General features: G+C 36.7%; 1 non-coding gene across 1 annotated transcript; it reads right to left on the minus strand.

Moving 5' to 3' along the window:
- Positions 1 to 4,844: 4,844 nt before the first annotated feature.
- Positions 4,845 to 4,918, minus strand: Trnav-cac (transfer RNA valine (anticodon CAC)). Its single transcript has one exon. It is a non-coding gene; the product is annotated as a tRNA-Val (tRNA).
- Positions 4,919 to 16,945: the final 12,027 nt, after the last annotated feature.

Raw genomic sequence — 16,945 nt, forward strand, 5'->3', positions numbered from 1 at the left:
CCTGAATTATTTAACTTGTTATTATTAATTGTCAAAATATATTTGTGTAAGTTTGTTTAAAAAGAAGTAATGCATTACATAACAATCGAGAGTATAAAAAACCATCCCCTTATGCTTGACCTGCATATTCCTGGGACTTCCAAATACCACCTAACCCTCTGCTCAGTCTGCTCTTCTGCATCTAGATGATCTCCAAGATCCCTTTTAGCTAAAACACTAAGGTCCTAATGGAGAATTTTTAAAGATGAAGGACAGTATATTGTAACGATATGACATATTGTAGAATCCAGTAGAAACTGATTTGGAAACCCAAATCTATCTCTTTTTATTTCCCATTACTTGTTTCTACTTACTCCAGTTCTTCTTCTGGGCCCTGGGAATGCAGCAGCAAATGAGACTGTCAAGATATCCTGCCCTCATGGTCACATTCTTACAGGAAAGACAGAAAACTTAAAATATATAAAAACATATGAGTGAATAATGTAATTTTGGATGGTGATAACTATCCTGGAGTAAAATTAGCAAGTGAAATGGGTATAGAAGACACTTTAAGTGGTACATTGGTTATCACTTTCTAGAAGGTACTACTTGAGAGAGACGTAGGGAAAAGCATTGCAGTCAGAAAAACAGCATGTGATTAGGCCCAGAAGCAGGAAGGCAGATGACTGGAGCATACTACTCTGCAACGTTTTTTTTTTTTTTTTCTTTTCCACTTTGTTTTAGAGATAGTACATTATGATCCTCTTTGTTCTTTATTATAGGTATATTTCATGATATTATATGCATACTGCATGATTTATTTACTAATTATTGATAACATGAGGTATTGTCAATTTTTGATTATTGTAACCAAAAAAGTGACAAACAATGAAGATGAGCACCGTTGGTGTAATCAAACAGAATTAGAGCTGGAAACACAAATCATCTTCTTTCTTTACTTGTCTCATTCTTTTTTTTTTTTTTTTTTTCCTTCCTACTATATCTCACTGACTGAGTTGAACCTAGAGATAGAGCAGTAAACAAGATGGTCAAAGTCCCTGTTCTCAGGATGCTAACATTTTGGTGGGAGACCCAAACAACAGGAAAAGGATATAGTTTTGGATTTTGAAAAATGCTGTGAAATTTTGCAAGACAAGGAAATAGTAGGACTGTGGGTGCTCTTTTAGATTTGTTGGTCAAGAACACCCTTTAGGGAGATGGTCTTTGAGCAGAATATGAATGACATGAAGGGAAAGCCATATAAAGGTCGGGGGGAGTGTGTTTCAGACAGAAAGAACACAATGTGTGAAAACCTGAGGCAGGAAAGAGTTTGGCACAAGAATAGTAAGACGGCAGAATGTTGACAGCCCACCCAGCTGATGGAAGGAAATAGGCTGAGGTGAAACTGGAGGCTCAGGCAGGGTGGGATCCAGGGACCGTATAGCCACAAAACCCACAATGCAACGTGGGTTTATCTAAGCATCATGGGAAGCTATTGGAGAGCACTTATGAAAAGGAGAATCAAATACTCTGATTTCATGTGTTGGAAATCTCACTCTGGCTGTATGCAAACAGAACTCTGAGGGGATGTGCAAAACTAGGGATACAAGTCACTGGACAGTCCAGGCAAGATTTGATGGTTGCATTTACTGGAGTGGGTGTGATAAATATGGTGAGAAGTGTGAAAACTCAGACAGTATTCTGAAGACAGAACCAAAATGAATCGCTGATGGACTAAACATAAAAACTAAGCAAACAAAAATTGAAAGAGAGAAAAATGAAGGACTCAAGTTTTTTCCTGAACAACTGGACAAATGTGGAGCCAGGGACTGAGATACACAAAACTGAGGTAGGAGTGCAGTTGGTGGGTACTGGTGGGAATACCAAGAAGGACATAGTGGGAGTTAGAAACCTGTTAGGATAAAAATTGGGAGAAATGACTAAATAAGAAGACCTCATCAAGCAATTTTAAAAAATTCTTTAGTTTACAGATGATTTATTAGTGTATTTAAGAAAACAATTTTAATATATGAAACAACCCAGGAAAGGAGCATCCACAGAGAAGAGAAGAAGTTCAAGACTAAGCCTAAAATGCTTCCACATTTAGAGGTTGGGAAGAAAAGAAGGACTAAGTGGATGAGAAACATTTGTCCATAAAACTGGAGAACCAATGTAAGGTGTCCCAAAGTGGTATAATTTACAGGTCCCAGATTTTGAAACTTGTTCTCTTCATCTTATAATAGTATTTACCTATAAGAGTTTGTGATGATTAAATAAAATTGTATAGATAAGGAGCCAAGCAGAAAATATGGCCATAATAAATACTTGGTAAACTCTTAATAGTCAGAAAAATTTAGAATGTTCCTTATATGCTTGACTAGAATGGTTTGTTCTTGCCCATTCAAAATTTATGTTGAAAGTCACTCCTATGCAACAGTTGGGAGGTGTGGTCTTTGGGAGGTGATTAAATCATGGGAGTGGAATTGAATTTAATTCCCTTATAAAAGTCTTAATGAAGGGAGTTCACTGTTTTTGACTTTCTGCCTTCTGCCATGAGAAGGCAGTATTCCTCCCTCCACAGAATGTAGCATTCAGTTTGCCATCTTGGAAGAAGAGACCAACTGTATACTCACCAGACAACCAAACTACTGCTGCCTTGAATTTGTGCTTCCCAGAACCATGAGCAATGAACTTCTGTTCTTTGTAAATTATACAGTCTCAGGTATTTTGTTACAGCAGCCAAAATAGACTAAGATAATGACTACTGGATTATTTTCACATTGGAAATAGATAAACAAAGGTGAATGTGTATATATATATATATATATATGCATTATGTGGAGTCACATTATCAATAATAGAATTCACACTAGACAATAGATAGTATTACGTAATTGACTCCCTTCATTTTAGAGTGGCGTGTGTGTACAGTTGTGTGTATAATCCAAATGACATACACAATGACTAAATATTATAAATGCTATCATCTAGATCATCTTGGAAAAAAGCTTTCTATAAAGGAGAGCTTTGTGTGTGGCAGTTGGGGAGAAAACAACATGAGTACTTGCTATGTGCCATATAGTATAATAGATTACTGTAATTTTACTTAATTTATTCTTTAAAATATTATGAGAAAATGAGATAATATTGAGTTCAATTTACTGGTGGGTATTCTAAACAAAATCAAAAACTTTAGCAAAATCAATGAACAATAAGAGATTTTTACTTATCTATCAGTTTCTTATTTAGTTCTCTCTCTCTCTCTCTTTTTTTTTTTTTTCGAGGCTGGCTCTTACTAAATTGTACCAGGAAGAATGATCAAGTATCTAATATGCTCAAGGCATAATTTACAAACTTGATAATTCACATTCTTTTTCCCTCAGAACAATCCTACAGAAGGAAGCAAGCACAAGGCCCTGGGTTCAATCCCCAGCACCACAAAAACAAACAAACAAATAAACAACAACAACAACAAAAAAGGCTCAATGAATTTATGTAAATTTCTTTAAAACATAGCTAGTGATCACAAAACAAGAATGTGTCAGACCCTGGTCTATCTGACTAAAATGTCCTCTACTATACCAAGCCTTCATCATAATATTTGGACATTTAATGTTCATGCTTTCCTTCTGTTTTCATATGTATATATATTTGTAAACATTTTTCTATCTAAATTATTGGCTGCAAAACATTGGGACAAGGAAGGATTGTGTGAAGATCTATGCTACCTTATGCATTTACAAGATTTACAAATCCTTTAAAAGATTTAAGAAAGCTTAAAAATAAAATAAGCAAGCAAGAAGTCCCAGAATTCTGAGTCTAATGCTCTTTTGTCCAGTATGAGGCGACTGTATTTATGTGGGTTCGTCTCTGTGTCTTCTATTCTGTACCATTGGTCTACCTGTCTGTTTTGGTGCCAATACAATCCTGTTTTTGTTACTATTGCTCTATAGTATAGTTTAAGGTCTGGTATTATGATACTTCCTGCTTTATTTTTCCTGCTCAAGATTGTTTTGGCTATTCAAGGTCTCTTATTCTTCACAAATTCTAATAATTTGACTTTTCTCTCTCCTTCTCTTTGTTGGTGTGGCTGAGGGTTTATCAATTTTTTTTTTTTTACTTTTTCAATGAACCAACTTTTTGTTTTGTCAGTTTTTTGAATTGTTTCTCTTGTTTCAATTTCATTTATTTCAGCTCTGATTTTAATTATTTCCTATCTTCTACTATTTTGGGGGTTGATCTGTTCTTCTTTTTCTAAGACTTTGAGATGTAATGTTAGGTCATTTAGTTGTTGACTTTTTATTTTTTTAATGTATAAACTCAATGCAATGAACTTTTGTCTTAGTACAGCTTTCAGAATGTCCCAGAGATTTTGATATGTTGTGTCATTGTTCTCATTTACTTCTAAGAATTTTTAAATTCCTTCCCTGATGTCTTCTGTTATCATTGCATCATTCAATAGCATATTATTTAGTCTCCAGGTGTAAGAGTAGTTTTTGTTTGTTATTTTATCATTGATTTCTAATTGCATTCCATTATGGTCTGATAGGATACAAGGTAGTATCTCTATTTTTTTGTATTTACTAATGACTTCTTTGTGGCATCGCATATGGTCTATTTTGGAGAAGGATCCATGAGTTGCTGAGAAGAAAGTATATTTGTTCGATGATGGACAAAATATTCTGTAAATGTCCATTAAGTCTATATCATTGATTGTGTTATTTAGTTCTATAGTTTCTTTGTTCAGTTTTTGTTTGGAGGATCCATCCAGTGGTGAGAGTGGTGTGTTAAAGTCCCCCACTATTATTGTGTTTTGGTCTATTTGATTCTTAAAATTGAGAAGGACTTGCTTTTTTTTTTTTTTTTTGCAGTACTGGGGATTGAACCCAGGGCCTTGTGCTTGTGAGGCAAGCACTCTACCAACTGAGCTATATCCCCAGCTGGAGAAGAGTTTGTTTGATGTACATAGATACTCCATTGTTTGAGGCACAAATATTTATGATTGTTATGTCTTGCTGATTTATGCTTCCCTTAAGCAGTATGAAATGTCCTTCTTTATCCCTTCTGACGAACTTAGGTTTGAAGTCCACTTTATCTAATATGAGGATGGAGACCCCTACTTTTTTACTGAGTCCATGTGCATGGTATGTTTTTCTGCATCCTTTCACCTTTAGTCTGTGGATGTCTTTCTCTTGAAGGCAGCATATTGTTGGATCTTTCTTTTTAATCCAATCTGTTAGTGTATGTCTTTTGATTATTGAGTTTAGGCCATTAACATTCAGGGTTATTATTGTGATATGATTTGTATTCTTGGTCATTTTGGCTTATTTTTGGTTTTTAACTTGAATTGTTTTCTCCTTTGATTGGCTTTTCCTTTAGGGTAGTTCCTCCCTTTACTGACTTGTATTGTTTTTCACTTCCTCCTCATGAAATATTTTGCTGAGAATGTTCTGTAGTACAGGTTTTCTATTTGTAAATTCTTTTAACTTTTGTTTATAGTGGAAAGATTTTATCTCATCATCAAATATGAAGGTTAGTTTTGCTGGTTATAGGAGTCTTGGTTGGCATCCATGTTCTTTCAGAACTTGGAATATTTTTTTCCAGGCCCTTCTTGCTTTTAGGGTCCGGGCTGAGAAATCTACTGATATCTGTACTGGTTTTCCCTTATAAGTAATCTGACACTTTTCTCTCCCAGCCTTTCAAATCCTATATCTTTATTTTGTATGTGAGACATTTTCATTACAATGTGACTTAGTGTGGATTTGTTGTAATTTTGTGCACCTGGTGTTCTGTAAGTCTCTTGTATTTGATTTTCCATTTCATTTGTCAGGTTTGGGAAATTTCTGATATTATTTTGTTGAACAGGTTGATCATTCCTTTTGTTTATATCTCTGTACCTTCTTCAATTCTAATAATTCTTAAATTTGGTCTTTTCATGATATCCTATAATTCTTGGAGGTTCTGTTTATAATTTCTTAACATCTTCTCATTTTGTTCAACTTTATTTTCAGGATTAAGTATTTTGTCTTTATTGTCTGAGATTCTGTCTTCCACGATATCTATTCTGTTGGTGATGCTTTCTATTGAGTTTTTAATTTGGTTTATTGTTTCTTTCAAGTATTTTTTTTTTCAGAATGTCTATCTCTTTTTTGAAGTGTTCTTTTGCTTCCTGCATTTGCTCTTTTAACTGTTTATTGGAGTTATCATGCATTGCCTGCATTTGCTATCTTATCTCATTTTTTGCTTCGTGGATCATTTTAATCATGCAGATTCTAAACTCTTTTCCTGTCATTTCTACTGCCATATTGTCATTGGATTCTATCAAAATAGCATCTTGGTTTGTTAGGGACACTTTCTTCCCCTGATTTTTCATATTGTTTCTATATATTCCCCTCTAGCAGTGAAGATCTGAGGTACTGAAGTTTCCCCCCTGCAGGCTTATTGTGATCCTGCAGTTTTCCAGTACCTCTCCTTTGAAGGGGAGATCAACATTAGCAGCACCCAATACAAAGAAAATGCAACCCTTAACCAGATAACCCATATAAAGACTTTAACACTATTGTAATAAACAGGATGAGTTTGATTATTATTTACAGTATTTCCAGTGGTGAAGGAAGAGGATGTGGAAGGGCATAGGATGTGAGTAAATAGAGGTACCTGTCAAAGGACGTCTAATCACCTGTACGTGTCTCAGGAAGGGAGTGCCCTTCCAATGATGGTGGCCACGCCCTCAGGAATAATTCAAAATGCCTGCACCAACCTCCAAAGAAGCTGGGGGGCCCCAGTGATGGCAGACTTGGTGTCCAGCATCCATCTGTGGTGGGGGGGCGGGGGGGCCAGGCAGGCTCCTCAAGTATTTTATGTTGAAATAATTTCAAGCTTATAGAAAGTTCACAACACTAGTACAAATGGTTTTTATTTTACCCATATTGACCAATTATTACTGTTTTGCCATATTTTCTTTATTATTATTTCTGTATATTACATGTATATTTATATAGACATTTAGAACTAGAAATATAGATAAGTATGTGTATGCATATGTACACTCATATATACAAAATAAATGAATGCATATATATACATGTGTGCACATACACAATTATTTTTCTGAACTAATTAAGAATAGGTTCATACATTTAATCTCTTTATCTTTTAATAATTCAATGTGTATTTTCAAGATGAAGATATTCTCTTTCATAAACTCGATATGTAATTATCAAATTCAGGAAATTCAGCATTGATATAATACCTTATTTAATTTTGTCAACTGCCCTAATAATGACCTTTATACTATAGCTATATTTTTCCTGTGTAGGTCCCAACCCAGAACCATGTATTGCATTTCATTTCTTGTCTTTTTAGTCTCCTTTACTCTGGAACAGTTCTTCTGATTTCTTTTTTTCATGACATTGATATTTTAAAATAGTTAAGATAATTTAAGCAAATAATATGTTGAAAAATCTATTACTAAAAAATAACTAAGATCGACAAGAAAAAGATGGATGGAATAAAGACAGCATAAAATCAGAGGCAGAGAGAAGACGTGGGACATTAAGCTGGATGAGGTGATGAAGGCCTATTGGGTTGGAAGGAAAGGGCACCTATGTGAGAGGCTTGATTATGTGTGAAAAGAAAAGAAAATGAACGTTGGATCACCTAGTGATTAGAAATAAGGATGATAGGAAAAGCAGCAGATTTGGTTTTTGTTTGATTCTAGGTTGCAGGACAATAATGAGTTTTGACTGACAATATTGAGTGTATCTGGGTATTGTGCAGTTGAAAAAAAACCATGAAACTTAGTTGAGTTGTGTAGGATGGAGGATTACCCAAAGAATGACAAACCTAAACAACCTATATTCTGCTTCTCTTTTTTATTTCCCAAATGAGCTCTGAACACGGGATCCTTGATAGACTTTGGGCTGACAACCACCTCAGGGTAGCCTATGGAAAAGGGAAGGGGTGGCCAAATTGAGAGCTGGGAGACCTGTAGGATCTTCCCTGCAGAACTGAGGAACCCCTGAATCTGCCATCCAGGGTAGTACCTCCTCAGCTGCTGGGAATCTATCAGAAATTAGCAGGACACCAGAAATACAACACTTCATACCAGGTTCACAATTCCCCATACAAAATCCCTAAATCCAAAAACTTTGAAAACAGACTGCATTTCTGTTTCTCATTTGGCAGCAAAAGTTGACCTGGAATTGTGTGAGACTATTGATAGAGTTCATTTATGCCACTCAGTGTGAATAGTCACCTGTTTCATTGCATCGCTATTGATGTATTTGATAGAAAGTGCTGCCTCAGAACTCACTGTGGATGGTGCTTCATTCATGATTAATGCATCCTACCTATCTCCTCTCTGAAATCCAAAATATTCTGAATTTCAAACTCATGCAACTATAAAAAATTTCAGATAAGGAAATTTGGAAATGCATTTGAAAAGTCAGGTAAATACTTTGAAACCTAGACTGGCACTTCTAAATTAACACTTGGTCCATGAAAATATGGGTAGAACTTGAAAGACACTTCCATGGGCGTTGGCACTTCATATATGGAACTACTGAGAGGGTCTTCGTTTCTCTTCTTCTTACCCACTTTCTCCTTCAAGGTTCTTTGGCTTTTTGTTTGATCCTGTCCCCCGAGGACATTGCGGGACTAGCTCACCATTCTGATTCAAAGTCCTCACTCTTCTTCAGGATGTGGTTTTGGTATTTTGTATGGCCCTCTGAACTGTAACTTCCTCTAAGATAAGGACTTACCATTTACTATGCCCATCAGACCTTCCACACCGCACCCTCGTCATACCCTATGGGACTTATCTCTTGCACCTGTCTCCTAGTGTCCTGCTCTGAACCCATAAGTGGTGTTGGGGGTAAAAGGAATCAGGCTAGCCAGGCAATTAACCCTCCAGAGGGTAATTTGTTTGCTCATCATTTATTCATTCATTTAAGAAGTATGTGTTGACCATCTATAATGTGCCAGTTGTGCTAACTAAATTAAGTAAGAGACATAATTGGTATCAACATCGAGTGTACAATCTAGCAAGGGAAACAATTGTTAAACAAATAGCTGACTACAATTGTAGTAAGTGCTGCAAATAGGGACACATTGTGCACTAGGCAGAAGGGGCCAAGTTTGGTATTGAGGTTCAAGGAAGTCTTCCTGGAGGAAATGAATTTTGAGTTGACATGAGGATGAAGAGTAGGAAGTAGTCACGAAGAGGGTAAGTCGGGGTAGAGGGAACTTCAGGCAAAGCAAACTGCATAAGAAGAACCGAGACAGGAAGGAGATTGGTTTAAATGTGGAAGTGAAAGCTATAACTGTGGCTAGAGGAGATGAAGAGGGCACAGGTTGAGATAAAATAATTTTGGTCTTTATTTGAAGAACACTAATCAGTTACTGAGGGATTTTGAGAAACAATGAGAGACAATCAGACAGCAGTTCTCAGATCATTCTTGCTGTGATACAGAGAAGAGATTGGAAGACCAAGAAGAACTGTAGGGAAGAATCAACTAAGGATAAAATGACCTTAGGACACAAACATATCTAATTGAAGAAATAACACAGAAACACATCAAAAGAGCAAGAGTTTGAGCTAGACTTGTCCTCCCTGCTCTTCCAACAGTGGGTTACATAGCCTAGTTGCACATGGGCAAGGTCAGGGCTTCCTAGGCCTAGTCATCTCCAAGGAGAAAGGAACAAGACTCTCCAGATGGGGATCAGAACTGCCTTTCACCTCTAAGGTAGAAGCTTGTGTGCCCTTGTGTGCACCCTGATCCCAATCTTGCCACTCTGCATATATACTCACTCCAAAACCTTCATTCTGACTACCTCGTGAGTCCAACCACCATTTTACAACCAAAGAATGCTCCATCTCTTAGGGCCTTCTATAGTTTGTATCTGAGTAGTATTTCACCTTTAAATTTGTTGTCTACTGATGTTGATCATTTAAACTTAGAAAAAATGACCATGAAGTTGCATTAAAATTGTAATCACATGTTATCATGTATAAATGACTTTACTCACATAGAGCAGAATTTATTCTGGCTTCCTTCCATATTCCAAGACTTTTATGCTGCCTGCTGGCATTAGGAACACTGCTAGAATTCATTCTTGAACAGAACTTTTCCTGAACTGAAACTCTATGCTAAAAACCAGTGAAGAAAACTTGTTACCATTCATTTATTTTGGACTTAGATGCAAAGAGTGGGAGGAAAGGGAGGAGGACAATAGTTCTTTGACACTAGCTCAAGAAAGTTAGTAGCAGGCTAAAAATCTATGAGACTTGAAGTCCTGAGGCAGAATAGAGGAAAATGATTGTGTAAAGCAGATCTTTAGCAGGAGGGGGAAGATAAGATAAATATGTCATGAAGCACATCAAGTCATTGCCAAATAGTATACATGCTCCTCTGAATTCTAAAAATTCCCAGTTCTTCACTACCATGGAATTTTATCAACAGGGGTGATAACATTACATATTCAAAAGTTAAAGTAACTTGTACAGTAGAAGCAGGGATTTTTTTCCTTTAATTTTGGCATTTATATGAAAATAGTATCCAAATACAGAAGGAAATGGGTACTGTATTCCTATTTAGTATTCCAAAAATAGTTAACAACCATGTAAAATGTACTACTTGGAACTTACTATTCAAACATGACTCTATTATTCCTCTCATTGTGACTTTGGAGCTTACAGTGCTACAGCACCTTCTGAAAGCAAGAGCTTAGCATTCAGGGCTAACTGCACAGAGGAGGAAGCTCTGAGGCAAGGTCTGTCCTCTTTTTACTCCTTCTTACTAAGAAACAGTCCCACTTTTTTTTCTGGATGGAGCTTTATGGATAATTCCCAAATTTTAAAAAAAGCGGTTTGAATAAAAGTAAATTATTAGCAGACCAGCAGTTTATTTAAAAAAAGCCTACAACTCTATTCCCATCTAATGTTGCACATTATCCTTGCCCATAGCAAACCATTGCCAAAACACTAGTAATCTCAGAAAACAGTGTTAAGTCTTTTAGGCCATACTAATTTTACTTTCTCAACATCCATTCAAAGTATACTGTGGAATTATCCACTTCAACATTAATGACTTAAAGATATGCATTCAAAGATTATTTTGGACTTCTTAGGTAAGAGGGAAAAATGTTGTCAACAATTGTGTTCAAGTTTTGGAGATCCAATTTGGTACAAGTTGAGTGGAGAGGAACCTCCCTCATCTATCTCCATCACTCTACCTCTACTTCCACTTTTCCCTTCATCTCCACCTCCAATTCTACCCATTACATATATGTATATGCAGGTAGATATGTATATATAATGTTCTATCTACTCGTACGGCCTTCTGACTGATTTAGGGAAAAGGAAGCAACCCACTTACATTCTTCAGTAACTTATAAACATACCATTGTGGCAGCTACATCAGATAAAATATATAGCAGCACCTGAGAAAAGTCCCAAATAAAAAAAAGATGACATCCCCCAAAGATTAAAATTGTTAGGGATTTTGTATCTTTTTCCTAAATATTCTTGTGGGTTCAACTATTTATACATGAAAAATATATCCAGAACCTGAGTATGTGTGTGGTGTATACACACACACACACACACACACATACACACACGTGCGTGCACACACACACATATACACACACAGAACTCTGTGTTTACCTCTACCCATTTTTTTCCACTGCCCACAAATGTGACAAATGTGTGTTTCTTTTGCCTTCCTGCCCACTTCCCCCTTATTTTGATCACCAGTAGAGCCAGGAATTGAAAAAGAAGAAGTTCTAAAGGGCAGACTTTGAAAAAATGACCCAACTTGGTTTACACTCTTGAACGATGTTGGCCCAGGAAAACCAGAAACATTCTGGTCATAAAAGTCATAAGACTTATGAGTTCAAATTCCATGAAACTCAATGTCAAAAAATACGTTTTTTAATTCAAGCACCCTTTTGGGATTACTTACATTTCTAAGTCACCACACCTTTGGTCACTTTCTCTCCTCACAACTTTCTAAAGCCACGTTTATAGATAATTGGCTCAAATTATTCTTAAAATCAAAAAGGAAGAACTGCTCATTGTTCCTCAGTATTCAGTCTGCTCTTCTCCAGAATTCTAAATAAGCACAAAACTACATTAACTAGTGACTAATTTCTCTGTCTGCCTTGCAAATGAAGCGTTGTCACTGCTATGAAAGTGGTCATGTTTGTGCACTTTTCAGGTCATGTTAGGAGATTGCTTGCCTTCATGTCCTCTTTTCCTGTCCTTAGTCATATTTAGTACATATTGCCTACTCGATGCAAACTGATGCCCTCCTGGGAATGGAAAAGTAAGTAAATATTATCCCACATTCAACTTGCTTCCAAAGTCAGAAGGATAAGTAAAATAACTCAAAACAAGATAAAACAAAGTGAATATCATAATAAATATATAAACAATGCCTAAAAGGTTCAAAAGAAAAAGATCATACGTCTAGCTTGAGGCATCCAAAAAAGTTTTTATTCAGGGGGTGAATGGTTAAGAAAGGTGTTAATAAAAGGATGTCTCCTTTCCCCCAGCCCACCCAACAAGATGCAGAAAAGTCCAATGCTTGCTGTGAGTCCCAGTACTAGAACTGAATTGTCAAAAAGTATCGTGTGAATACTACATGTGTTAAATGTTTTGCGTGTTGTCTACAACTCCTATAACAAATTAATAAACCTTTAGCATCTTAAAATAATACTAATTTATTATCTTATATTTTGGGAGATCAGAGTTCCAAAAGGTTTTCACTGTACTAAGCTCAAGGTATTCAGGGTTGCAGTCCTTTCTAGATCTTCTGGAAGAGAATCCATTCTCTTGACTTTTCTAGCTCCTCTTGACTGCCAGCATTTCTTGGCTAATGGTCTCTTTCTCCCTCTTCAAGGCCAGTAATGGCAGGTTGAGTTCTTTACTCATATTGTCACTCTGACTTCCTCTTCTGCCTCCCTCTTATACTTTAAAGACCTTTAGGAATATGTTGGGCTCACTTGAATAATCCAAGATAATCTCCATATCTCTAGGTAAACTGATTAGCAACCTAAATTCCATCTGCAGTCTTAATTCCTCCTTGATGTAACACAACATATTCACAAGTTATAAGGATCAGACATTGGCATCTTTTGGGGGAGTCATTATTTGCCTATGATGTATGAATAATCTCAATCTTCATATCAGATTTATGAATTTGTTCCTACCATTAAACTCTAGTAGATTAGTGAGGAAATAGGTCAAATAATTTGACCATGATTACCAAGCCAATAAATGGCGAAGCAACAATTAAAACTCAAATATATCTTACTCTGTGGCCTAAAGTCTAATAGAGAAATTCTGGTTTGCTTGGGACTGACTGGTTTTAACGCTGAATTTCCCAGGTGAGGAAAACCTCAGTCCCAAGAAAACCAGGATTGTTATTCACCAAGTCTGAACCTTTAACCTAAATGCTGATTACAATAGTTTAGGGAGAATTTATTAAGGGCCCATGAATATGGAACACTCTACTGTGGTGGTGAATGATGCCTTTTAAGGCAAAGAGATGCTAGGGAAATGACACCACTTCCTCAAAATTCATTTTTCTAAAAGGCAAATTTTTGACAAAGAGTGAATTTGCTGAAAATGACTGAGATACTCCTAAAATGATTGGTAAGCTGGACCTTGAAATTAGATGTAAGAATGCACTTCAGGTACAAAAGCAGTTTTGCCATCTTGTAATATGTATAACAATCCAAATAATCCCCAGACATTACCTATTAACGTTTCTCATTGCAGTCCCATTGATTACTGACTTAGAATTCATGAAAACCAGTGTCTCCAACTGTTCCCCTGAAGCTGAACCTGGGTCACTGGTATGCAAGTAGTGTATTTAGGAGGTGATCACAGAAGGCACTGGTGAAAGGTACCCTCTGGGGAAAGGTGAAGGGAAGGAAGGAAGCCAAAAGAGAGTGTAATGACAAGCAGGTTACTGATGAGGACACATGGGACTGGATCCCAATGGAACATTTGAGAGACAATATAGAACATACATCACAGTTGTTCTCCACCCAAAAGGCAAGGAGGGTGGAATATTTATCCACCAATTCACATAGAACTCGGACAAAGGCTGCTCCTAGGGTCACCAACTCCCTAGCATTCTGTTCTGGTAGTAGGAAGTCTTCAGCCTACACTGAAACAGGGAAGGCTGAGGGGATATTGGCAGAGAACACACAGTTCCACTATAATTTGCCTGTTCAAATTATATCCGGAGTCTCACTGGTTCTCCTAATGTCTACAGCTACAATTGCTGTCCAAGCCAATACTGATTCTCTCTTGGACCAATGCAGCAGCTACTTCACCAGCTTCTCTGCCTCCACTCTTCTCCCCCCCCAACCCCTACAAAAGAGCTCAAATCATTTTTCCAAAACAAGTATCTGATTAAGTCAACTCCACCCCACCAAAAACTCATATTCTCTTTGTAACCATAATAAAATCCAGCTTATTTATACCCTTCAAAGCCCTACATGCTCTGACCACCCCCATCACTCTCATCTCATCCCCTAAATAAAGTCCTTTGCTACTCAGCCACACAATATTCAACCCTTTTGCTAATTAGGCCTGTCTTGATTCTTTGATCTTTAGTTTGTTTTGTGAACCCTCCCAGTGGATATTTGCATCTGATGGCTTCTCACCTTTAGGTCTAAATCAAATATCACCTGCACACAGAGGCCCCACCCACTGCCTTAGTCCCATTCCTCTTTCTTCAGAGTATATGTTGCTCCCTCAAATTAATTTTTATATGCTTTCCTATTTATTATTTGTCTTCCCACACTAAAACGTAAATGCCAAATGAGCTGGAATTTGGCATGCTCTGTTCAAAAAGATATGCAGAATGGTGCCAAACACATACTAGGGACTTCAGAAGTTTTTATTTACTGAAAAACAAATTTCTAATATTGATGAGGCTGAATTAAAAGGGCTTATCTGTCTTTCATATGGTAAACATAATTCTAGTACACCTTATTATTAATTTATGATAAGCATAAAGAGATGGTGTACTAAGCAAAAGCAAAGCTGCTGAGCTTATAGAAAAATCTTCTGTGGAAACCCAGTTAATGAAATTCTGCTTTCAGAGAGGCTTCTATGAAAATGTTCTGGCTATTTTTAGAAGGGAAATAAAATGACAACTTGCAATTTTATTTCCCCCTTAAATAGACTATACATTAAAATTGTTCTCTTCCAGGGTTTAGTCATACACTGAAACTAAAAGCATCAAAAAATATCAATTTTTAAGGGATAGATTATTACTTTGTGAAAATCTAGACTGCTCTATTTTGCTTAAATCATTAAGTTAAGACTGTTAAATTGCATTTTCCATGTTGTAGTTCCTGCCTTCTCATTCTACATGTTGGCTAAGTAAGTTGTTGGATGACATCTCATCTTCTATAAAGACCTAGAAATTAAAAAAAAATGTTATGGAGGAAAGTCAGCAAATTTCAACTAGGAGAAAATGAATGCATGAATGCATGTTGCCAGGGTTCAACAGTGTGTTGATGGCAGAACATAAAACTACACAGTGAGTCTCAAAGTCCTTCGAATACAAGCCAAACCACATTCCAGCCTTCTTTCCCCATCCCCTCAGGCTTTGCCTGGGCTGTTCCCAGAGCCTCTCATCCTTTCCTCTCCCACCTTTCTTCTGCCTTCAAGCCCCAGCTCAAATGTCCCCACTTCTATGAAGCTCTCTCTAGGCCCCCTGCCCCATCCCCAGGTATTCACTAGATCTCTTTTCTGTGTTCAGTTCTCAGATTTTACTTGGTAGACTATACCTAGAGTTCCTTTTCATACTGTGGTACAGTGACATATTTCAAATCATGCTCCACCCTGTGTGGTCAGTCTATTAAGGGTAGGAACGGAATCTTTTGCCTTGGAATCCTCAACATTTTTACTTTAGGATATGCTCAGCAAGGAGCATACTGGTCAATATTCTTGCAGTTTTAGCATACTCCAGGGTTCTGAGGAGGTATATATATTTTGTTCTCCATTGGGAGTTGTTAAGAAAAATGAGGTAGGAGGAGATTAAGGGAAAGATTTGTAATTCACAGAAATCTTTTTCCATTTATTTTCTCTGCTGGCTTCAGGCTGTGACCAGAGACAAGATGGTGAGACTCTGGAGTGAGGATCTGATGTGCTGAATTTTCTGCTGGTGTTATGACTGGGGTATCTGCTATAGGACTTTCCTGACATATTACCTCCTTTACAATTATGTTCCCATCTACCCTTCATTCCATGAGTTCTTGCCCCCTCCATTTTTTCAGTTCTTGTTCTCTTAGGGCTTTTACACCTTCCCAGATACTGCTATTAATATGCCTAGTCCTCAAAGTTCTATCTAAGAAGGCTGGTTTGTAGGAAATGTAAGCTAGTTACACTAACATATGATTATGGGACCATTTATATTCTAAAAAGTATCTGTTACTACTAATAAAAAACTAACAAACTATTTTTAACTTTGGAAGTTAGCTGAGTTTTTGTTTGTTTTTTCTAATTTCAGGACCCTACTTCTAGACTTTATACACACACACACACACACGCACACACACACACACACACTTTTCATAAAAAACAGACATTTTTTAAACTAGTGGATAATTACTATCTTGCACATGTTCTTTTTTATTATTAGAGCATTATAATTATACATAGAAGTTGAGTTCATTTTGAAAAAAAATCATACATGCATGGAATTTGACTTACTCCATTTTAGTCCTCACTCACCCACCCTTTCTCTCCCCTCCTCCCTCCATTCTCTCTTTTCTATTCTACTGATTTCCCTTTTGTTCATTTATTTATTTTTGATTGGTGCTTTCTACATATACATAAAGGTAAAGTTCCCTGTGGAATGTTTATATGTGCACATAACATGATTTTGTTAAATTGATTTCACATTTCCTCCCCTTTTCCATCCCTCTTCCCTTTTAA

Source organism: Sciurus carolinensis, chromosome 7 (assembly GCF_902686445.1).
Source record: "Sciurus carolinensis chromosome 7, mSciCar1.2, whole genome shotgun sequence".
Lineage (NCBI taxonomy): Eukaryota > Metazoa > Chordata > Mammalia > Rodentia > Sciuridae > Sciurus > Sciurus carolinensis.